The sequence below is a fragment of the Pelecanus crispus genome, chromosome 9 (assembly GCF_030463565.1).
Source record: "Pelecanus crispus isolate bPelCri1 chromosome 9, bPelCri1.pri, whole genome shotgun sequence".
In the NCBI taxonomy this organism is placed as follows: Eukaryota; Metazoa; Chordata; class Aves; order Pelecaniformes; family Pelecanidae; genus Pelecanus; species Pelecanus crispus.
In genome coordinates, this window is record NC_134651.1 from 5,896,291 (window position 1) to 5,921,960 (window position 25,670).

At 42.1% G+C, this 25,670-nt stretch overlaps 1 protein-coding gene across 4 annotated transcripts in view; it reads right to left on the reverse strand.

Moving 5' to 3' along the window:
• MECOM (MDS1 and EVI1 complex locus) overlaps positions 1–25,670 on the reverse strand; it is a 193,792-nt gene that overhangs the window by 132,683 nt on the left and 35,439 nt on the right. The window lies entirely within an intron of this gene.

Consider the following 25,670-nt stretch of genomic DNA (forward strand, 5'->3'; position numbering starts at 1 on the left):
GAAGTAGTGAAGAAGAAAAACCTGAAGGGCTAAATCTTGTACTCTAAACATGCCAACCAATTCAACAGATGCCTAATTTCTAAGTATGCGAGTAGATGGGACACCCTTCATCATACTCAATAGCTTGCATTGCAAATCCTGTAGTGAGACTAATTAAAATTACTATATATCCCTTATAATATGTAATGCACGTTTTAGCCACATTCAAATCTATTCAACCCCATATGAGCTTGGAAGGAGTTTGAATCAAATTCTTCTTGAGAGCCAGTGCCATTTTTTGGTCCCTAAAACTCATTGGTCCCAGTGAGAAGCTGGGGAAGACAAGAATTGCAGCGCAAGATTTTTGGCTTTAATTGGCTTAACAGCTGACTGAACGCCTATGGTTCTGAAGACACCTGAGGTGACAAAGTCAGAAGTGTATTTGTAGTCCAGAGTAGAAGGAATTACACACATGAAAGCCAAGAGGAATAATTTTTAGAATTTGAAGATAAATCTGCCACAAATTTCAATCTCCTGGAGCAGTTGCAGGGTACTTCACCCATAATTGATGCCAATGTAAATCACAACAACTTAATGATTTCCTCCTAAAATATAAAACTGAAGTTATCAAAACCAGCACATACACGTAATTTGGGGATAATTTCTGAAGGTTTCTTTCCTTTATTATTAGTTGTCACTGCTCATAGCTCGCAACTAAATAAATTGAGAAGCTATTAAAATTCAAATATAAATATAAAAATGTCAGCTGTTAGCAACATCATCTATCAGTGGCAAAAAGAGAACCAGGGAAAATTAAACCAGGTGTTCTCTGATTTTAGTAAAAGTCTATTGGGCCAGGCACGGCTGCTTCTGTGTGCACCTTGCTAGGGATCATGTCCAGCTCCAGCTGAAGGGTAATAGGTGGGTCTCGTTCTAGTAAATCCATAGGAATGGGCTATGAAAATAATTCTGCTCTTTGCAGATGGTATTTTTTGAAAACAAAGAACAAAAACACAAATCAAAATCCTTACACATGGTGCAGTGATTTCTCGTGCTGATAATTAAGTCCATTTTGCATATTGCAAAAGCACACCAACTGTACACTGTAAATTTTCTCCCATTATTGACAAACTGCTTGCAGATCCAGAGAAGAGTGGTCCTTTTTCTAAATCCATGATTATATATATATATCACCTACATCACTGACATCATCCAATAAACTTAATTGACGGCGGTTTGTCTTAACTAACCTACGTTTTCAAGGTGTTGTCACACAGAATGAAATGTGTGTGCATTTAAAATCTGCACCCCCTGGGATAGCTGGCGTACGTACAAATTCCCAGTTATAAAGTTGAGTTATAACGTAGCCCTCCCAAGAAATGCTGATGACTTTAGTGGTGTGATTTCTGATAAGGTCCCCGAGCCTTCCTTCCCTTCGTCCTGCCTCGGAACCAGCACGTGCAGGTTTCCCAGCCACCTCCAGTGATGGTTAATCACAGAGAAGCCAGTGATGCATTTCTATCCCCGGGTGTACAGATTGGTCCGGCAGGCACTGTGTGTACAATGGTCCCTGGAATATCGTATCCCTCTGCCTCTGCAGCTTCACCACGTGAGCTTTCTTTTCCATGCAGTTGTGTGACGAAAAATAATGAAGAAATTTCTCATATTCCACAGACAGGGACACATCATGGCAAGACTCATACCAGACTCATGTTATGATTCAAACAAATCGTACAGCTCTGCCTCACCAGAAACCACTTGGAACAGGCACCATTGTGCTTTGGACGCACACAGGCCAGCCGTGGAACAAATGAGCACGCCAAAATATAGCAAAGCTTAAGACACTTTTGAGTTTTTACTATGTTATTAGAGATGAGCAAACATGTACGAGAACAAAATGCACAATAAGCTGATCTCGTTCCAGGCCCTTTCAAAATCTGTGCAGTGAAGTATCTCTTCCCCTCCTTCCCACTGAACCCCAAAAGACACATTATCTTTGAAAATATACTGCAAAATTCACAGGGTCAGTAGGTCTGGCATCGTCTGCTGGGCTGGCTGCAGACTTCAAATCCCGTGCGCTGGGGCTTCCTCGGGGGAAGCAGCGCTCGCTGCATTCCACTTTCTTAATGGGGTGTAATCAGGAACACGTTTGCTTCAAACCTATTAGTGAACTTCCCGCTTTGAACCCAAACTGTTTTTTAAAGTAGTTTTTATTAAACTTAAGTATCAAATACACTTCATTTTGCTAACAACTGTCCCTGGCATTCTTTCTGATGAGATTTCAGCCCAGTGTTATGAGGCAGACAGTGCATGTCTCTCCTGTCTACAATAGAAAGGAAACAACGAGGCATGCTAGATTCTCATTCCCGTTCACTACTTTTTTTCCTTTTTTTTTTTTTAAATCTGTACAAAATAATGGGATGGTACATTTGTCTGATACTAAATCTGAAACAGAGTGAAAACTCAGAGTTGGAAAAGCCTGTCTTAATTTTTGGCTAGAAAAGCTATATTTGTTTTTGGATCACTCCATAAATCGGTTAAGATTAATACCTCCTTGGTTTAAAAAACACGCCATACAAATTTGCCTGATTCAAATGCTAAACCTGTGAGTTGTCGGTTTAAAGCAGTAGCATGTTTCTTTCTCTTTGCCATTATCCAAAAGGAAAACAAATGATAGATCCTCCCACCCCATTACATTTAGAAGGGCTATCATTAAAAAAATGACAGTGTTTGTAACTGCACCCATACATTTTGCCCAAGTATCAAAATTGCCCAGTTTTAATACTGGGGCATTCCCATCAGGCAGAGATGCTGACAACCAGCCCAGCTTAAAAACTACTACTGGATACACAAATATGGAACTGAAATAACTGCTCACACGAGATCAGCTTTATTATTACACTCATAAGACAAAAGGGCAGAAGCAGCTATCCCATTTGACTGCATAACTCAGGCTATCGCATTTTACCCAGACACCCTTGAAAGTAGCTGAAAAGCCTGGATTTGGCTCAAACACACCCAAAAAGCACACAGATCCAGAGGGACGAGGAACGTGCCCATTACCCAGTGGGCTTGCTGTAGTCGTCCATCACCTTTATTTACCACGAGCCTCTCGGACAGCTCCCCACACCGAGGGCCCCGCAAGTGCCCACCAAGCAGCTGGGGTACCCTCCCCAAAATCTGCCCCGCGGTGCCTTCACGTTTCCCCGTTAGCTCAGTGGAGCGTTTGAGCTCTCGCCTGCTCCAACTTTAAAGGACCTGGAAGAAGTCCTCCAGTTTTGGCTGTACTCTGTGCGGAGTTCCTCCCTGGACTGCATCCAGCGAGCGCGGGTTTCCCATCGCAACCTCCCGGCCTGCAAGCACGACCAAAAAAAGCTTAATAGAGTCCACCCGCGTCAGGCTGGCAGGGTGCACAATTCAGAATTTATGTTTTATTAAAGCAACATCAGTAACACTTTTCTGTGTGCATGAGCATCTATTTGTACACTCGGTAAAATATTTCATCCAGCTCTTGGCACTATCTTTGATCACAAAGAGAAGAAATGTTAAAATCCCTCTGTTTAAGTAACTGCACCTAGATTAAGATAAACTTAGATTCAGTTCTTAGCTATACCACAATATTTCTGTGCATCTCAGCTGCCTATGTGACCCCTTCATACCCTGGAAATCCTGGTTTATAGAATTGCCAGAGCTGCCTAGAAATGGGAAATTTCAGTTTTCAGGGAATTCTGAAATATTACGGGGGGGGGGGGAACCCAACTAAATCAGAACTGAAAGCTAAAAGGCCAATGCTACCCTTGAAACAAATGCTCAGGAAAAAATCCTGGATTCAGAGTGTCCAGCTAAACCACGACAAGAGTCACTTAAACACATAAGGCAATATTTCATTTAATATTTAAACTTGCTTAGGTTAATTCAATTCTTTTTTAATTTGTGTTTTAAAGCCTGAAAAATGTTAAGAGAAAATGTGTTGTATCACAAAGTTGCATTTAATATAAACAGATGATTGAAATATATATGTATCTCAAAACAAGAAACATGCTGACACTAGAGAAACAAAATGGGAAAGCTGAAAACAAATGATAAATTTTAAGCAAGTTGCTTCAACTTTTCCCATAAAAAGTAAGTAAATATAGACACTCTCCCCCAGAACACTGATGCTGTGATGGAAGACCTCTCAAAGATCTTTCCCAACAGCTAGGCAATATAATTATCAGGTGCTGTGTGGATGAAGATACCAGATGTTCCTTGGTATCTGCATATTCTCCTTCTTTCAGAAGATGACTGATAAATAGTACAGTGCTATATATTTTGTTTCTCATGAACTGCAAGGCCTGCCAGGCGAGTGAAACCACTTTGTCTTTTCATATCTTTAGTGACCCAGGTGGCTGCAAAGCCACGTGTTGCAAAGAGAAAGCTGCCATGCTCATTTTCTTGGCTATCCCTCAATTCCTGATTTCTTTTCTGGATGGGATCAAGACTGCAAGGAGAGACTCAAGTCTTTCAGACTGTGGTGGTCAGGACACATCTCGGGATGTGCAAGAGCCATGTTTAACTCCCTACTCTGGGTCAAACTCCTAAGCAACCTGAAGTTGGCTCATTTCTTTCAATACCAGCCTGGGTGGGGTCTGGCACTCTGCAGACATGCTCACCACTCAGCATAGACACATTTTCTGTGCCCATATCCACCACACCCAACCTTGAGAAGTCTTTCCAAAGGGAAGTCTCAACACAGGGGAAAAACTTTTATGAAAACCTCTCAATTTCAGTGAATCCAGATTTTCTGATCAAAAACCATTTCCTTTTTTCAAGTAGCAGAATCACTGACAGCTCCAGGCTGGACACTTTGGTTTTGCCTAGAGTCTCCATCCTCCAGCTTAGGAACCAGCTATTTATCAGCTGCTCCCAGTGCCCCAGGCTGAGAGCGACCATCCCACCGCTGGGACTGCTCTGCACCTCGCCTGCTGCGTGTGACGGGCATCCCATTTCTGGAAAAAGTCTTCTCCCTTCACCCATGGTTCTTTACAAGCTCCTGGAGGATTGGTTTTAAACACAGTCTATGGCAGATGTGAGACGCTCACCCAACCCTTCCCCAGAGACGTGGGAGTTTAAAGAGCTTATGGCCAAACTTCAGCAGAGCTACTCCAGCTCCTGGGAGAAATGCTCACATGGCGCTTCTGTTTCTCCTCACTCATTCAGGCCCCATATGTTAAAAACCAAGGCGTAAAAAACCAGAGCCTGATTTAAATATTGCATGGCCAAGCCCAGCAGCTAAGCCATCATTAGGTGTTGACTTGACAAATTTTCTGGGGTCGATACCTGCATAGTCTTTTATGTAAGGCAAGCCAGCTTGTTTCTCTCTTCTTGCTGTTGCAGGCCAATTTTAAACCTCCCTGAAGACTTTATTTATAGGATGTGCCTTTGCTTATGGAAAAGTAACATGTGCAGACAAAATAACTGTTTTTCAGGTTTGATACTAAAGTCCAGCTGAAACTAATCAAAAGTCTGAGATCTTTGGACCCTGGTGGGGCAAAACTCCTAATGAAGACAGATGTAGGACGACAGAGGGAATGAAAGAGTATCTGGTCTCATCTACTCCGCAGGGTAGATTTCTACCCCAGAGAATAAAAATGATTGAGATCTACCCTTTTTAAATATTATCCTTCTATCTCTTCCACTTAAGTCATCTCATCCATGTACTTTTTCCCGTTTCTTTCAAGCCCCACGAAAGATGCTTTTGCTTATTTGCTTCGTGAGCTATACTGGTAAATCAGTAAATTAGTCTCTCTTCTTGCACCAAAACGTTTATTTATTGTTAGCTAGCTTTAAAGGTCTACCTTTGATGACTTGGCTAACTCAGCCAAGTCCCACCTATGCACCCATCTACATGTCTGCATAGACAAGCTCAGCTCCCGCTCAAGCACCTAAAGGAAAAGCATCATTCCTCTGTAGTGACAAGCACCCACCAGTTTTTGTTGTGAAGAATGCGTTAAAATGAGAAAACCAGCTGAGTGCTGAAAACAGCACATCATGGGGCTGCCTAAGCGGGACCAGAGTCCTTCTGAATAGCACATATACCATTAAATCTGGCATCCCATACCTGGCCTAGCTAATACCTAATGATTTAGAAAAAGTTTGTGTGCCGTGAGATGTGAGCATGGCAGCAAGATCTCCTTTGCCACCCCAACTCTTGAATCCACTCGTGCCCTAAACCAAGACATTTCATTACACTTCTTATTATCTCAGCTTTTATTGCTACATGTTTTATTGGCCATGAAATTATCCAACCCTTTAAAAAAAAAAAAATGCAAACCACAAAATTTGTCTCAATCTCTGAAGGACACCTATGTCTTTTGTGAATTTTACTAGCAAAACTTTAATAAATAAAAGCACTTCTCTCTACCCTGCCTTCCCATTTGTAGTTTCTCAGTTTCCTCAACGCTTAATCTTCAGTCGCTGTGAAACCAGATGGCTAAACAATTAGGTAAATCGCGGGCATTGCTTACTTTGCCTCTTCTGTAAGCACTAAACAGTAAATTTCACAACTTTCTTGCCACGAATGCAACAGTGAATGCCAAACCCCAGTTCAGCAGCCAGACTCCTATTTCCTGGGCCTGCCGAAGATAGAAAATATCACATTTCTACCTCATTCGACCCTTTCAATATCCCTGTCACGCTTCATTGCTTTACAAGGCACCATTTCACTGTTGCAACAAAGATTACAGGGAATCTAACAGGTAAGGCCCCAAGCAAACACGGTGCGGAGTGGACCCAAACAGGAGGCACAAGGACTTCATGTCTTATCTGCTCCCCATCTCGGCATATCTAACCACAAGGACTGCCCCGCTGACAGCCTTGCCTGTCCTCAGGCAATGAATCTGTAATAAGATATATACACACAACAAATAATAGAGGTGGTTTGTTGTGTTTGGGGTTTTTTTTCCTGAAAAAATATATACCGAGGTAATTAAATTGCTAACATGATGGATGGCCTCATTTTGTATTTGAATTCAAAGTGACTTTCTATAGCATATAAAAAAGTGACTTACTACAAAAAAGTATAATGCTATAACTTGCACTGAAATAGAAATATGGATATTTGCCTTGAATTCTGAAGAATCAAGCTTTGTTGCTCTGTGAATGACAATTTATAGTATTTAGATGTTTTACCAAAAACCCTAAAAAATTTTGGAGGCATTAAATAATTCAAACTCAATCTCCCGTACATAAGAAGCAGAGAAACTGAGGCACCGTGAGGTTGCAATGTATTTCAGATTACTTAGAAAAAAAAAAAAAATCACAATAACCTTGGGAAAGGAGTCTAGTTGTTTAAGTACTAGACCTTATACAAGCCCTGTGCAATAATATATTGTATATGGCATTGGCAGCATCACCCGTAGTCAAGGTTGTACAAACTCCCATTTACAGATCCTGTTTTCAGCTGTATTGACCTGAAGAGCCCTTAAGAATATCGTATCAATGCCACTATCACACAGTCACAATACAGGAAAATTGTCTGATTTCCTGCTCCCTGCTTCGTCCCAAATAAAAAGAAATAGGAATGAATATAATAGGAAAAATTAAGAAAAAGCAGTAACCAACCACTCAAAATACATCAGAATAGCTTCAGGACTTCCATGGAGCCATTAAACAAACTAAGGATTTGATGTCATGTTTGAAGGCTTATGTTAATGTGAAGTTTGGGTTGTAATGCATTATAATTTAGGAGATCTAATTTTGCATTTGTTCTCTTTCTATGAGAAATTTGTGATCCATACCGCAAGCTGCGGAAGCTATTGGCCAGCAGCCATAGAAGTATTAAATGGAAATGGCTTGTTACATCAGCAGTTATTTGCTGGGCAGCAATGCTGTTTTTAAAAATCCACTCCAAAAACCCTGTAAATCCTGGTATATATTTTCTTGCTTTTGCCTGACACTCATAGAGTTAACAGGCAAAACATTCCAATAAAACTTCCATACAAAAGAGCTAAGATGTTAAAAACTCACTGTTAACATCTGTTCATCATTTCATTGTGCGGCCACACATTAGATAAACGTGCTTACTCATAAGAGCACAATACCTAACCGTGACCTCAGCTGTGACATCAAACAAGCACATGGGGGAATTATTCCATGCTTTTGGCATCAGCGTGGTTGACTTTCACAAAGGGGGGGAGCAGAAATCTGTGCCTGACGAGTGGTGAAACTGCGGGATTAACAACCAACTTTTATCAGTCCTTTGCCATTGGTTTCTTTACAATAGGAAAATGTGTGCATGTAAATAGGTCCATCCCCTGAAATTAAGCAAACGTCATAACAGGCCAGTTAACTAACCTGTAATTACACTGTCACTTGTATTAACTCCATCACCTGCTAATAGAGTAAGTTATAGTGGAAGCAGCCAATGTTGTTAGGAGGGCTATTTATTTTATGCCCTAATTAATCAGTACTGACACTGAACCACATCCTTCCTCCTTCCTCATTATTTAAATCACCCATTTATATGGATGAGCCTCTTTGCTTTGTGCATTTCATTAATGCCTTAACATGCTCCCATGAGGAGAGCGGCGGGCGCTGTTCCGGCAAGGCGGGCAACAGAAATGCCGGGAGGCTGCTCCCGCTCTCCCAACCTTTTTTTCCCTGGGAAGGGCAGCAGGGAGGTCAATGGGATCGAGTCTTTGGGATCTCAGGGGTCTGGTCCTCCATGGTGTTGGGGAAAGAAGCAACTTCCTTGGGTCGGCCCAATTTCAAGCATTAGGTACTTGAGGAGAACATCTCTTTTTTGGGGGGCACACCAGACAAGGAAACCTTTGCTTCAAGTCAGGCACATGCCTAAGTGATTTTCCAAAGCTGGGTCCTGATCCTAAAATTGGAAGCGACAGGTAGAAGTTCCCCTATCCCCCAATCACCTGTCCTGAGGCTGCAAGTGAAACGGAGACGTAAAACTACTTGGTCTACAGAATGGAGATCAAAGTGTGGTGGGTTTAAATTGAATATGAGGCAATTTGGAAGAGTGGAATTCAGAATATCTCTGAAAATCTCAGGGCTTTATACAGTGGTATACAGTCTCTTATAGTTCCACTGAAGTATTTTTGTTTAACCCCGTGTTTTGAAAGGGTTACCTCTGCAATATTTCATAACAGAACAGCCAAAACAAAGTCTAAATCAAAGTATTCTTGATGGAATATTTTAAAGCCAATTTTTTTTCCAGTCCTTTCTTTTACATTCCCCTCTTTCTGATTTTTTGCTGAACGCTAATGTCCCAGGTAAGCACTTGCTGTTGCACATGCGTAGGCTCTGCAGAGCAGCCTGAAGTGGCTAGCGGGATTTTTTAAGTGACTACTAACTTGTTTAAACAAAGCGCACAGGTGGGCTCCCATTAACAACTCTCATTTGAGGCAAGAAGCCTCTCTGCGGTTCTCCTGGAGGGTCAGCACGGGAATGGGGATGCCTGGCTGAGCACAGCAGCAGCAGGGCAAACCCAGCCCGGGTGACACCCGCTCACACTTGCCACGCTGTGCTGCCCTCCCTGGCATCACAGTTAAAGAAGTTTAACATTAAAAACCCACTCCAAACCTCTTTAAGTTGTTATTCTGCTTCCTGCCTTCAACACAGGCAGCTCCTGCCACAGTCCAGTCACTTCCAAAGTGGGGCTGAGCTCTGAAAATTCAAAACTCACAGGGGATGGGGAGGAGGATGCACAGCCAGGACTGGGAAAGCTTTAATGGTGAAACACAGGAGCACGCCTGCCTTGCCCAAAACCAGCTTAGCAGTAGGATGCTAAGGATGGGGAAGGCACAGTAGGTCTTGCACCCCATCCATGCCCACCCCACAGGACCAAAATCTGAAACCAGCCTGTTCAGGACTCCCCATGTCTCCTTCAGGTTGTCCAAGAGCCTCCAATACCTCTCTACATCCATGCCACGCTGCCCGGGGCCGGTACGCACATTTGTAGGTCAAACTGGTTATTGACAGATTCTTTGGAAGCTTCTAAAGAAAGACAAATGGCACAAGACTGTGCATACTTTACTTGAGTAAAGCTCAAACACAGCTTTGGTGAGCTTTCAGAGGACAAAAACCAGTTGAACAATTTAATGAAAAGCTGACAAACATGATCCTATCAGGCAACTCGCAATAGCTACAAAGGGATTTTTGAAACTTCAGGAATTTTTAACCTGGAATAAGCCAAGATGCTCTAGTGAAAGAATATACTTGTAGTGATTTTAAACTATATTATTAATTTGAATAAGATTCTTACTTTAGAGGAAACACATACAATTTTACCAGTAGAGCTTTCAGGCAGCAACTCCCATGCCAACACTGATAGCTGCAAACCAACGCAACTTTCAAAAACAAGGAAATATTATCCAGTGCTACATTTTGAAAACAAAGGCTGTGTGCAGCTCCATTAATTTGTGGTTCAAGGGCAATAATTAAACCATCCAGGTTTCATCCAAATATTTTTTCTGACTCCCCAAACATTTTGCCAAACCATGAACTAATTTTGACCACGAAGGCTTTCTCGTATTTGGCACATTTTTGGAGACAGTTGCTCACTCGGCAGAGCTCCAGGGGCCCTTGAAACCTCGCGGCGCAAACCAGTCAAAAGTTGCCAAGTGCATATTGTCCAATGAAACCTGGTGTGTCAGAAACCATATAAACCAAACCAAAGCTGTACAACTTTTCCATGGACTTCATACCCAAAACCGTGCGAGGGTGTGGTTTGGGCCAGTTGCCTGTACCATGAAGCATTCTTCAGACAGTTTGCAGCTACAGGGGGTATTTACAGACTGTAGATTTTGGCCAACATTCTGTGTTACCTTTTGAGTGTGAAGGGGGCCTTGCCCAGGATTTTTCTCTCTCTTTTTTGTTTTTTTAGAAAGCCCCCAGCTATCACATGTTTATTAATGAAGACAAAGGTGATGAACCCTTAGCGGGTATCATGATGTCGATCCTTCCTGGCCAAAGCCCAAGGGTTTGTTTTGAAGTGTGCCATCACACTACATGTTTAAATGCCCTTTTTTCGAGTCAAGTGACTCTGAGCAATAGAGGTATATTGCTACTACAACACACAAAATGTGCATACGTGAACATCCGCTTAAACCAGTTGACAAGGAAAGCTCTTAAGGTCCGCTATTTTTGCAGCAGAGCAGAAGTCAAAAACTCAGTCCAACCAAGTGCCCTGTCCTGCCTGCATTTAATTCAACAGCAAAGCACCGGTTCCCCATGGCCCAGTGCTGACAAGTCTGAGAATAGCCAAAGAAATGCACATTAATTATCATTACTATGTCTGTTATTGTATAACAGACTGTGATTCTGTACTTTATCTCCTGGACCATTATCTCCTGCCATGTGATCTAAGTGTTGATACTGCTAATGTAAAGGAACACAGAACAGTAGTCATTTATCCTGCAAAAGACCTCGTGCTTTTCTTGTTCTATCAATCATTAAACAAGTAATGTCTTTTGTGTTATTGCCTTGACATTCATTAACACTCACGTCACAGGAAATCTTTGCAATTAAAAACCTTATTGACGATCTGTGGTTGTTTTTCATTGGCGTGTAACAAGCAAGATAATAAAAAATGAAAACAATAGTGTTATCATAGATAACTGAGGAAGTTTTTCCTTTTTCTTTTTGTACCTCAACTATTTTAATGTTGCTGGTCTCTATTTTTTTTTAATTTGAACATGGACTTGAGGGCTCTGAATGCTGGCAAGCCACTTTTTATCAGCCCTGAACATCTGAACACCCCTTTGACATTAATCCTGTATGACCAGCTTTAGTGGAAACACTCAGTCTTGGAAAAGTCAGGCTATTTAAGGACAAGACAAATGTTTCCCTCTCCATGCTATTCTGCCCCTTGGAGATGTATAAGGACCATGTGCGCAAACCAGCAACACAAGAACACTGTGCTTTGTCCGCTGTCCAAAACATGCATTGGACCGGTTTCCATATTGTTGGTGCTGCCCCGGGGCTAATGCCCTCCAGGAGGTGGAGGGAGGTTTTGCATGGAAGCTGAAGCCCTGGGAGGAGATGCACAGAGCTGTGATGGAGGGGGACCTGCAGCTGACCAGCAGCTTGGGTCTGGTGGGAAGCAAAGCAGTGGGCAACCGGCAACCCCTTGAACATGGCTTATGGCTAGACGGTTTACCCACGCTTTGTGCTGTGTCCAAAATCACCCCCTCTTTTTACAGTTACATGGAGTCTTACAAATTTAGGCTGGTTAATATGGATGCTACCTTCTGTTGGGACTAAGGGCCAAAAGCTTCTGAGCTAACAGCTGACTGCTGGGATGCATCAGTGCATTCTTCCTTCTTGCAGAAAAGCCTGGATTTTGCATGTGCTGTGATCACGATCTGTGCCACCCTTCACTGTGGGACACAGCATGTTAAAGTGCTGGTCTCTGACTGTGACTCTGGAATTGAGCCTGTGCTTCTTACAAACCCAGACTCCTGTCTGGCTCAGGCCATGCTGTTTGAAAGGTGCCTTCTGGAAGATAATAAGCACAACCTCAATTCCCACAGACATTGACATAATTGAAAAATTAGACCATTAGGCTCTTACATTCTTACAGGCTGTTTTTAATTGCAGTCCATATATCTTGAGCATATTTACTGAATGCTCTATGTATACAGAGGTAGCTGAGAAGTGAGGGCAACTCTGCAACCTTGCTACAGAATCGAGACAGAAAAAAAAATGTTAAATCAGACTCATCCTTGCCTGACTTACTCTTATATTACAGTGCTGGAACTCTTAAATGCAGAGATGTCAAGGCCAGAAAGGACCATTATAATAATTTCACCTGACATTCTGCTTAACGTCATACAATTTTTGCATTTCTGCTCAGTGACAATGCTTCAAATTTACACCATCATAAGAGAAAGAATCAGAGCCATTCACTTCAGAACTATTATAGCCATGAAGGATGTTTAGAATAAGGTCCTGTGTACATCCATATCCCTTGATAATTAGCAAAAGTGGAAGTGAAAATCTGAAAACAGCCTAAAAATAAATTGTATATTTTCAGTTCCCGGGTATGAGGGCCTCTCTTTGAGGCCTAATAAAATGCATTTATGAACAGCCAGAGCGCTGAAGAGTACACAGTGTATTTGACATAGTAGTAGACTGCCTTTGTTGTGCACCACAGTAGTTAAATAAATTCATATCTCTTTTCCTCTTTCTGGTAATTTAAGCATTAGTAGTGCTGATATCCAATCTGGACTGCCTATGGCTTTTCTTTTGACATCAACAGTAATGATCTTAGAAGGAATCACATTTATAAAACCATCCAACAAAAAAAGAATGTAACAAAACATGACAAGTATATTTCTCTGAAATGTAAGTAGAAAAAAATATTGATTTAATATGTTACAGGTATTTACATTATTCATATTTTATGCCACTGATTAAATTCTTTCTCATACCCTGTAACTAATACAATCAACTGATAAAATTGACAGAATTTTTACATTAAAAACTATTTCTACCTTTGGTATACACACTCGTTCATCTAGCCTAATAAGAGAATAGATTTTGCAGAATTGAGACCAACACCAACATTCAGTAAATTAATCCAAAGGCAAACCCTGCTCCCCTTGGTGCCTCTGCTGTTTACTAGACTACTATGCAGACCAGAATACCACAATTTTTAACACAATCTTTCAAGGCCATCTAAACTTTTTCAAGGCAAAACAGCATTATACTATTGAAATCTGAAACAAGTCTTGGGAGATATTCTTACCACCAAAAAAAAAAAAAATCTACTTTAGGAATCCTATATGAGATAAGAGCTAGAACTTCATATAGCAAAATATTGCCCTGCTCCCACTGCCAGTGAGGGGCTGAGTTTATATGTAAAACATAGCTGCTGCAGGGAGGCTACCATGTATCTTCTGAGGAATGAGTCTTTTCCACCAGTCCAAGCAACGTCAACTTTTTAAAGGGTGAAGAGATACCTTCAGTAACACAGATATTGCAGAGCTATTGCTTCTACCTCCCATCTCCTCCTCCAGTTTGTTGACAGTGACTCCCCAGTATACAGGTGTACCTATACTAGTTTGGTACAGCTTACCTGACCTTGGTTTTGTACCCGTGTAGAAGCGTAGCAGCGATATAAAACCACCCTGCGAGGGTTCCAGGCATCCTCGTGCCTGGTGGGACAGTTTCACACATGGTAAAAGTTGTTTCATCTTAAACCACTGCAAATTTATGGACACGGTAAACTCATACTGTGAAACAAACCATTGCCTTTGTGTAACTTCATTGAAAGAGAGAGTTTGATGGTGAAACCCTGGTTGAACCACAGAGACAGAGCTCAAACAGCCTATTTTCTCTTCTGGCGGTGTCGCAGATCCATGCACCACCTACAGAAAATCGTTTTATCTCCCTACTCATCAGTTTGCCGTGAGTAATGTGACGAGCACGTTGGACGGAAATAAGAGACCTCAGGTATTTGGGCATGAAATGGATGAGCATTGTGGAAAAGTATATTGTGAAGGGAATGTATAATGCAAACAGGGATGAGATAAAAGATATCTGATTCACAAAGATTATGTCTTTTGTGCCCAATATATGGGTGGCTAGCAGGTCACTGTGCAGGAATTACAAGTAATATAAGCGGGCATGAGGAAGCAGTATTTTAACTTGAAAGGACTTGTAGAGGGATGAGAGAGAATTTGCATAAAACCAATACAGAGCAGATGGGACTGGACAAGCCTGCTGGTATCAAACACATGCCAAAGGGAAATTACAGAAGAACAAGGAAGTTATTGTAGACAGCACTTCGATATCCTAACCATACATGAAACCAAGAAAACCTCTAAATCCACCAGAACAATCACCTAAAGGGTTTAGCAAAAGGCCCCAAGTTTCTGCTAGAAAAATATCACATTACTGGTGACAAAAAGCCTTATCATGTTTTCCTGCCTTTAATTGCTTTGGAAGGCAAAATACCTGTGCATGAAAAAAAAAAAAACCAAAAAACGTTGAGGGTAAATGCAAAGTTTACTATTGCATTAATGTGTGTTATCTACTCTCTGACTTTTTTAACACTGTTTTGTGAACATGAAAAAAGGCAGTCAATGCCAGAAGTATCTTTTCTGACAGCAAATATTTGGAGAAGCTTATTGTCGTCAGCCCTACAGCAGACTTTTTTTTTAAAAAAAAAAAAAAAAAGAAAGAAAGAAAATTGGCTTTGGATTCAAAGAACATTGCAAAAAATAAATGTTATGATGATCAGTATCAGTATTCTAGAATTACAAGTCCAAGATCTTTTCAGAGGCGTGTGTCAGACATGATGGTAAAAGGCAGAGAAATATGTAGGCAGAAGTGTGAAAGAAGTCTAGGCAGAGGTGTGAAAATAGTTTATAGTTCATTAAAAAGAGGCAATAACGCAGAAACTTTCCCAAGCTGCAGCTGCCTAACTCTGCACTCATTTTGAGCAAGATCTTCTGCCGAGGTTGTTCCTGAAAGCTGATGTCCCTCAAGTGCCATAGTCTCCTTTGTGGGACGCTCGGGCAGGAGCGATGAAGAGTGTGGATCTATTAAAACTACTGTGTTTGGAGGAGAAATGTGTAAGTCACTCCCTCTTCTGCAATAGTAGACTAATTTTATTCTGTCTATACTCTAGAGGAATGAAATGCTTGGTTGATGGAGCCTAAAAAAATCCCAATTCAGGTGGAGAATTATAACACAATAACCCATGACTAATATGTTATATAGTGACTGGGTACCAGGAGGTGCTGGGAGGAGAGAAGGAAGCAAAAGTTAGCACAAAGGGCTAAAAGACAGGCCATGTTCCTGCAAACGCCAAGGAGCCGTTTTGACCGTATTCATTTGACAGTGGCGTGTTAACAGACCACTTCTCCTATGGTACCCATGAAGGAAGAGAGGTCTGTGAAGCCCCAGGCCTTGTGATATTCATTTATTTTTCCAGTAATCCAGAACTATGAAATAAAAGTTCAAATCAACAAAGAAGACAGAGATGACCATGGTGGATTTAGTTAAGAAGAGGTTTGGTGCTCATGTGACCTAAGAACTGATTTCTGAGGAACATTACTCCATCCTTCCTTCCCTTCCCCTTCCTGACCCTCCCCCATGCCATGATTGTACACATAAATTAGAGTGAAACCAAAACCTTTTAATACCAGCGTGGTAAGCTGAGACACCACTTGACAGTGCTGAGTTTCAGCCTGGCTGGACACAAAGCATGAACATACCTCTGCGACTCAGCACCCGAAATTCAGAATTACATTTCTGCTGGATGACACTTCAGTGGTGACACGCATTAATAGCCCCGCTAAGCATAGATAACACACCACCACTTAGGTGTCTCGCTAGGAGCCCTTGCAGTAATGAGCTTTAAAGAAACAATGACTCACGGTAATACGAACTGTCACGAGGTCTCGCAGAAGAGGATGTGAGATAGCTCAAGGACAGTGGCACTCAGCCTGCCCCTGTGCTCTGCAGCACACCTCTTCCCACGGCCAGATGAAGGCACAGGTAATGCGACCTTGTGAATAGACAACTGCTTTTAAGTCCTATGACTCACAGAAATATTTTCATCCTCTCTCCTAAACAAACCTGCTTCACTACCAATAAAGTTTCAACTGTTTTTTGGTCCTGTCTCTCCTTCCAGCAGCTGCTGAATTTCTCCCCTGCTTCCTCCTGGCTGCTGCGGTGAGACCCAGCACTGCCACGTGCCCACAAGCCCCTCGCCATCAGCCACGCACCGCTGGTGGGACCTGATTCTCCAAAGTGGGAACTAGTGGGAGATAAAAGCTCTGCTAGATAACAAATCACTAAAGGGCAGGTTTTTATGCAGTCTATGCAAATGGTCTTTGGAGGGGCTTTTTCCCACACGCTTCCAAGTATTTCTGCCCCAAAGGGTGTATTCTTTTAATTAAAACCAGGAATTTTCTTACCTGCAGCACTGAAACCTCAGATCTGGAAACCCAACCTGTCGTGCAATCAGGGCTAAAGCCATCACATCCACGTGCGGAGCAGAGAGCAGGTCAGACTCCGGCTCTGTGCATTGACTCCACCATGCAAACAGGTGAAAAAACTCAAATCCTTACAAAAGAAGAAAATACCAGCAGCTTTTCTAAGGAATATTGTAAAGGACCTTGCTGGGGGAACAGCAGCTTGGGAGCAATGTTTGTGGCAGAGCTATAAACTCACGAACAAATTAAAAGGATTTACAAGAGTAATTCAAGTCTCAAGCCAAACCTGCTGAACAGCAGGAGATGATACTTCCATGGTCAGGAAAAAACAATTAACGCTGTACTCGTGGAAGAGGGTTTAGTATCATTTCTTGCCCTACCAATTAAAAAAAAAAAAAAGGTTATCTTTTCAGTTATGGCAGTAAGTGCACAGGAAGATCATTCCTTATCTCTTCAGTGCCTCACCTGGCTCTCTTTATAGACCCTTTGTTCTTGTTTCAACTCACCTATTATAAGACGGCTTTTTTTTTTCCTCCCCTTTTTAATGACCCAACACTTTAGACTCTGGATTTTAACTCTATCTCAGACATCTGAATTCAATGACTCCAGCCAAATTGTTTAAAGCGCAATGGCCTTACATACATATTTTAAGCTGGAGTTGGCGTTTTTTTATACCCCTGATGTTCCCTGTCCACGTTATACTGCTTGTTTCATCACTGCTGAACATGCATGGAAACCTCAACAACTAACCCAAGATCTGCAAAGATCTGCATTTGAGTTTTTGGCTTTTATATGGATGCCCAAACACCAGCTGATATCAGCAGGAGCAATTCCAGAAGGCTCTGATCTCTGCATATAAATGGAGAATAACTTTATTTGCAGAGGTGCTCCATACTACGCTGTTACGTGGTGATCAGTGAGAGCTTGTAACTATGAAAAGTTTTTATTACAATGTGCAAATTAAGAAAATATTAAAGGTAAGATGTAGTGCGGAACAGAGATGTGTCTCAATGCACTGCTGAAGGTGGTGGCATCGGTGTCCACTGGTCTAAGCCAAAGTGCCCTGAGGACATTGTATTCCTTCCCCAGGGGCTGAGCTAAGTAAATGGAAAAGTTCTCTACAATTCAATAGCAATGAAATCAGGAAGAAGGAGATACCTAGCCGAGGTCCATGAAAAATGTTTGGAGCCCCTAAAAACTATAGATAATAATAATAATACAGGTGAATATAAAAGACAACAAATATCCTTTCTGTGAAATTTTAAACTCTCATGTAGCTGTTATATGGGTCCCAAGTAAATCCCGGAGGATCACTCAAAGCCCCTTTAAGACCATACAATATCATGGCATCACCATGTGGTGTTTAAATCACAGGGGCTTTTATCTGGATGTACACAGAAAGCCAAGGCACACACTGGAGCTGTTCTGAGCACACAAACTATGCAAGGCTTACTTTCTGCAAGCTGGGAGGAAAGGTACCAACAAACAGAGAATGTCCACGTCATATTTTTCACCAGATTTCTTCGCTGAAAAGCCCCTGCAGTCCCTTCTCGCTACTCTGGGCTGCCCGGTATGTGGAGAAGGATCTCTCCAGACACTTTCCCTTTAGATCACAAAAGGAAACATTAATCAAGCAAAAGATGGGAAATTATGACACCTAGCTGCTAAAGTTCAGCCCCAGTGGCCAAGTCAGAGTTGATCACAGGGTACAGGTGACTATCCATCAAATGACCTATCATAACACACATTAAAATGTCTGGGTTAATCAGGACAGTAGCCAAGAACAATATTTTTCTTCTGACTTTCGTAACAGCAGGTACAAAAGCCATCCCCTTGAAACGCTGGTCTGCAAGCATTCGAGACAAAATTTGATTAACTAAACAAAATTCCAAATATCATTTAAACCAAATTATACCATCTCCCCGCTGCACACCAAATACAGGATCAAGGATGTTTTAGATGAAGTAGGGAGGGTATTAGATCTGCAGAGTTTTAGGTGTGAGCTGGAAAATGCGTTGAAACCGGAGCTTAACTTCTGTGTTGCTACCTGTAATCACATTAAAACACAGAAAGTGAGATTGAAGGTTACTATACCACCACCTGATAGTGAAGTGGGATCGGTTGCAAGTATCGTTGCGATTACTCCGCAAAATACTTTAATGTGGATGAGGAAGAATGTCTTTATGAGGTTATTATAAATTGCACCACATAGTCATTAGAAAAATACCAGTGTGACTTTGTGCTTTGCCTATTTCAGACTCGGCATGAGGAAATGATAAAACAGTTTTATTGTTGCCAGTAAAGACACTTCGCATCTGTGAGATTACTTCCTCCTGAGGATCTCCGAGCCATTTCTCCAAGCCTCGGTGATTAGAGAGTTGCTCAACGGGGCAGGTGTTTATCCTCAGCACCACAAGCGAGGAGTCGAGGCACGGCAGAGCTGATGACTCAGGCACACACAGGATGTCATTAATCAGGGCCAGATTAATCAGGTCCCAGCCCCGGGTGTTAATCAGAGCTCTGCACTTGTCCCCATTTCTCCCAGCCCTGGACCAGGGCCGCCTTCTCATTGTCACATCCAGAAACATTAACCGGGACCGGGTCCCCGTCGTGTATCGAGTGGACCCGTGCTCTTTGGTGGACGGTTTCCTGGGGGAAAATGCAGGATTTTTTCATGGATGGCAGTTTGCAGGCGAGTGGACAGCGCTACTACAGAGGAGGGAGACGAGACCGGTGTCACCAGCTTGCAAACAGCTCACGGGCACTGTCCCGGAGCTGGCACCATTGGGCCAGCTCAGCAGCCAGCGTAGTCCTAAAGGAAAGGATTTTTCTGGAGGGAAGCCTAATAGTCTGGAGGGAAATTGTGCCTGTGGCAGCGCAAGTCAATGGGAATATTGAGGGTGAGCCTGGGTTCAGCACTGAACTCGGTGACTGGAGCAGGTTGTTAAGGCACCCGCTTAAAAGTTTTACTGGAATAAGCCTAAAAATACCATGTTTCAGTGAAGAATATTTATAAACATCTGACTGGTAAGGATTTTTTTTTCTGCTGACGTGAACTAAGTTATGATCTATAAAAGTAACAACTACAAACACAAATAATTTTTTCTACAAAGAAAAAAAATCTCTTTATCAATGACAACTGTCGTTGCCACTGCTCTATGTATTAGTACTGCTCTTCACTTGGAGCGGTTTGGTGGAAAGGATCATTACATAATTAAATGGTATAGACAGAGATGTGCGCTCAGTGCATCAGCAAGCTTTGGCAGAGGGACGTTATGTTTGGTTATATCAGTTAGTGCAAGCAGATTTCCCAGCTTTGCACCAGGAAATTAAAAAAAAAAAATCTTTGTCAGGCAAATGATGGATCCTTATAACATTATACAATGAAAGAAGAGCTCAGGATATGTATACAATGGCTTCAGTTCAACAGAGTCTGCAGCAACAAGCTCAATAATGGAACTTTTAAGTTATATGTATGTAAACCAAACAGAAAGCTGAGAAACCTTCCATCTTAGATGAATAAACTGTTTACCTAAACAGAAAAAACCACCATTAATTCTCATAAATGACAATGCAGCGATGCACAGCCTGCTCACCCAGGTTGGATCTGCTGGGTGAGGTCCAAAGCATATGCTTGCACAGCCCTTGCGCCTTGGACGTGGCTCGCGCAGCCCCAGGCAGGCAGCTTGGGCCGGCTCCTGCTCTTTCCGAACCCAGCTATAACAACTAAAACGCAGACTAATTTCCATGTTTGCGATTTCCGTTCGCAGTAATAGGATATAGGTATGATTCATGACGAGATGTCCAAAGCGATTTTAGAAGATGCTTCAGATGGCACGCGCTGGGGCTGAGACCGCGGGGCTGTCCAAGCGGGGAGAACCGCAGGGGAAACATGACACACGCAACCCCAGACATGTCCCTCTGCCAGCTCACCCCACGGCGGGGCCGGATCCTGCCACCCAGCTCCACGTTGGAGCCACGCATCCGTGAGCCGGTGCACCCCAGGGCACCGCAGCCCTGCTCCCAAACCTGCAATTCCGCTCACACCAGGGGCTGGGAGAGAAGAAACCATGTCCTGCGGTTAACTGGGAGGAGTTGAGGGCAGTGGTTTTCTTTCCAGTTTCTCTGGAAGTGTCTGTATGGCATTAAGTAAGTTCATTTCTGTAGCGCAGTTTTCCCATCTGGAAAATGGGAAGCGGGGATAAGACTTAACGTCGCGAGCGTGTTAGAAAACATAACACTTTAATGTGTATCCAGTAATTTGAGATCCCGGGATAATAGTGCAGAGAATTATTATTATTACGACAGAAGGCATTTTTACCTCTAATGCACAAAGAAAACAAATAGCAAGAGAGTGAGGTTCGAAGATCTAACTTTTATTTTTATTTTTGAACTTTCTAATTTTTCAATAATTGAGACCACATATGTTCAGTTCCATATGTGCAACAACCCAGTTCCAACCCCTTCTGAAAACTGGTTGCCAGCTATGGAGGCAAGTAAGAATATACTAAGCAAAAACAAAGAAACAAAATATTTAAATAAAAAAAAAAATGTTGATACTTCTGTAATTCGCAATGATTTTCTCAAACCAGCCAGAATCTGGAGAAGCATTTGACAGTGTCTGGGCTTAAAGCCATAGACAGTATCCACTGCTCAGTGTTGTATAATTTACAAACTCCTGTTCTTTCAACAACTACTCAGAAAATGAAATTGTTAAGTAAATATATAGCAGAAAAACAACTCAAAAGAACAGAGCAACTCCTTTATATCATTCAAAAGGTGATGGCCTCTGTGAGAGAAAACAATTTTCTGCAGTCTGCCAGAGCTAGAAGAACATCAAACAAACCAAACAACATGAAAGCTATGAAAAAAATTTGCATGCCTTTTTTCACAGGAACCTCCTCTGCGGCGGTATGCGACACGGAGATAGGTCCTTACATGCATCTGCCATCTGGGGAGACAGTTTTCATGCGACTCTGCTGGGCTCTGATAATATCAGATTACAAAAGTGACAGTAGTTGAGAAACACGTCGGAGAAAAGTACGTCTGCGTTGCTGAAGCTGCTCGTACTACTGGGCTAAGGCTTGCTTCTTATTTTGGAGACTCTCTATTCATCAGTCCCCAGAGAAAGGAAAGAGGTCCCAAATTAGCGGTCCAGGGAGAAGATCTGAACCAAGACCTGGCTCCCAGGGACCTAAGGCCGACAGTGGTAGAATCCCGCCGTGCCCAGGGGACACGATCAGTCTGGAGCAGAACAATGGGACGGGTGCATTACCTTTCCCGCAGCTGGGTCAGGAAACTTAAGAAATTGCTCCTTTATTAAACATATTAGAGACTCAGCCTTGTTTGCCTACTGATATCCTTGAAGGAAGGGAATACAAAGATGAGGGTGTGAATGCTATCTGCTATATCACCACTCTCAGGCTGCTAGGACAGTGTTATTTGCTTTATAGTAATTCATTGCCAACTTCACACATAAAAGTTAAACACACTTTTTAAATGATAACACTCAAAAGACAGTTTTCAGAAGGAAAAAAACCAACAGAATGCAAATCTCTACTTAAAAGGGGTTAGGTGGAGGTTACCAAAAAGTGTTCCCAGGTCTGTTTCTCCTCGCTGTTCCAGTAAACGTGGTGACCCCGGCCACCCGAGGGATGTAATGATCTGCACGGCTTTCCCTTAGCAGAGCCTGGGGTGGGATAAGCGCCCAAAAGCACATGCCCCATGTGGGCTAGGACCATGCAGGAGCTCAGTCTCCCCTTCCCTGTGGGGCGACTGTCTCCCCACGCCCTGGGAGCCATTCATGTGCTCATCCCGACCTCCCCGTGCTCCTCCCCGCTCCCCACTTCACCCCACCCAAGCACAAGCACACAGTGAGACCCTTCACATCAGTGGGCTTTAGACCAGCCATTAAACGCTCTGTTATCTCTAGCGGTGGCAAGAACAGCTTAAAAAAGCTTTGCTTAAATGGAGTTATGAAAATATCAGCCACTGATCCAGAAGTTCTCAACAATTCAGTGATGCAAGGTCATTCCTAATTGCCTCCATCTTTCCTATTCTCTCTCCAGAGAATAATTACTTCAAGAAACAAAGTCCTGGTTTATTTTACTAAGATCCAGAAATTCCCTGCTTTTATAACAACAAGCAACTCCCCTCTTCTTCCGCTTTGGACTAAAGAGAATATTACCACTGTCAGTTATATGCTGGGGAACTGTTAACCCTTAACATCCATGCGGTGAAAAAATAAACTGCAGAAATAATCACCTCGTGTTTAAAATTACTCAATACTGTTAAAACGATCCTTCGTTTTGCTTGTTTGTAAATGGGAAGAACAAGACCACGCTTCAAAAGCATTTATTCTGTACATTAGCAAGAATAAAAATTCCCCTGGAATTGCTGTCCTAGAGCGAGGCACAACATTTCAAAACTTCCCTTTTGATTTTTCAAATTCAAAAGCAAAAGGGATTATGCTGAAGCAGCCTAAACGCTCAGGTTTAGACAGCAGAGCTGCGCAATGCAATCGCTGTGCTGGGCTCATAAAAAAAGCCAAGTCAGGGTGGTAATTGTAAGTGAAAAGTGGAATTTTAGAGTCAGTCCTATAGTAGCTGTTACCTGTCAGAGGAAAACGGGGTACCTCGCTCAAATGGCTTCTCACTATTATTATTATCATAGTACCATTATTATTATTGTATTGCAGTACTATAGTATTAACTATTCAACTAAACTTTATATTGGGCAAAACCAACCCTCACCATAACTTTTTTAGGAACAGCTTGGGAGCACCCTGCAAAGACGACTGCTTTCAGCAGATGATGGAGTCCACCCCACACCCTCTTCTTTAAAGCCTTCTAAAAAATGCTGAAACCTGCTCAATCATCTCCGTTATTCAGTATTTCCTCACAGCCATTTTCTGCAGCTACTCTGAGGTCCATAGATCTCTCATGGACACTCTGGTGAAATCATCTGATATTCTGAATTTAAACTGTTTACATTCTCTCTGGCTGGATGCTGGAAGCGGTGTGGACACACGGTGCAGGCAGCACTCCAGAGTACAGTTACTCAGAATCCAGCTTCAGCAATATTCTGCAAAACTACAGAAAAAATCACCCTGACCAGGCTCTATCAGGTCCAAAGAGGCTGCCTCAAGTGAGAAATGTTCTCCCATGACCATGAACCTTCAGCAGATTTTTGATCTGTTGAACCGTGGTTCTGTGTCGTTCCAGCCATTGGAGTAAGCGCACCTCCAGCTCCAGCCTGGTTTTGGACAGAAAGTGCCAGAAAGCTATAAAAAAGTTTTATAAGCATTTCTGACAGGGCCAGGAAGTCCCAAAATCTCATGAGAAAGCCTGTTGCTTGTCATCTTCTTTTGCTTCAATAACATGGTGCTGAACCAGGACCAAGAAATCCTGAAATACTGGGAAAATCAAAGGGAGGAGTTTAACTAAGGGAGAATTCTCTTGTTCCTTTGAGTAGACTCAGTTGCAAATTAATTTATTAAAATCTTTCTCTAAATTACTCAATTTACAATGCAATTTTGGCGATTTGGTAAGTTATTTCAGGGCAGTCCATTATATTATTAGTGGTCTGCCAGAAGAGAACCCAAACTGAATCTCTGAAGCTTATTCATCACCTAGACAAGTTTCCCAGTCATAAAAGTCCCGTGAGAGGCTTCAGAAATGAGGATGTGACAGAAACAGATGCACTCTGATCAAACCACAAGGATCTTGAGGAAATCTTAGTTTTTTAGGTAAAATGATAAAAAAAATCAAAGATTAAATTTCTCAAGCATAATAAACAAACCCCTGTTGTATTCCAGTCTTAAAGGATATATTAATCAACAATCTGCTTCTCATCTTAACATGTGTTGAGATAAATTTTGTTTCGCAAGAGAAAAGGTAACAGTTGCTTTAACAAAAAAAGATGAAGCAATGCAAACCCCTCTCTCTGGTGTTTAGTGCCTTTTTGGTCAGTGCCTCTCCTTTCTTAAGTGGAATTAACAGACTGGAAAAAACCCCATTACCCTGAATCTTCAGTGTTGCTTGGAAGATTTTGTAAATCAAACATCGGTCTTATTTCCATGTGAAGCTCTCATTTGACATTACAAGCCTTTCTTCTTGAGCAGAAGGCGGCAGCTGAGGCAGCTATCTGGTTTCTGGATTATAATGTTTTCTTGCATTCTTTTCTCATTCTACTTAATATCATCCCACCTCTAAATCCTCTTGGCAAGTCTGGAGCATAATCACCATGGTATAAAAATACTTTTAAGGGTAAGTCCTCTATTACCTGCCATCAGAACAGACTATATTCTGTTTAATGCCTAAATGCTGCCTAACTACCTCTGTGCTGTGCCCCTCTCCAGGGCCATCACAGCTCCTGAGAGAATAGCAGTACAACACAGCAGCACTGATATCACAAATTAGCTTTTCCCCGGGTGAGGAAGAAGAGAGGAGTTTATTATGTTGGGCATCAACCGCTATAGCCAGCATTTCATGACAGTTTTTATTAACAGTAGCCTTCTATATTCTCTTGCTTATGACTTTCTGACAATGCCTCTCTCCAGCATAACACCTTCCATGTGTAGCCTGAAGCCAGAGAAATATTTTCTCAAATAAATTTGATAACAAATATCATCAACTGATTTGCAGGTTGGACAAGTATTTTAAAACCCCTTTACATCATGTGTCTGGAACAAATGATCTAAGCTTAAGGTTTGGAATCATAGAATCATAGAATCGTTTAGGTTGGAAA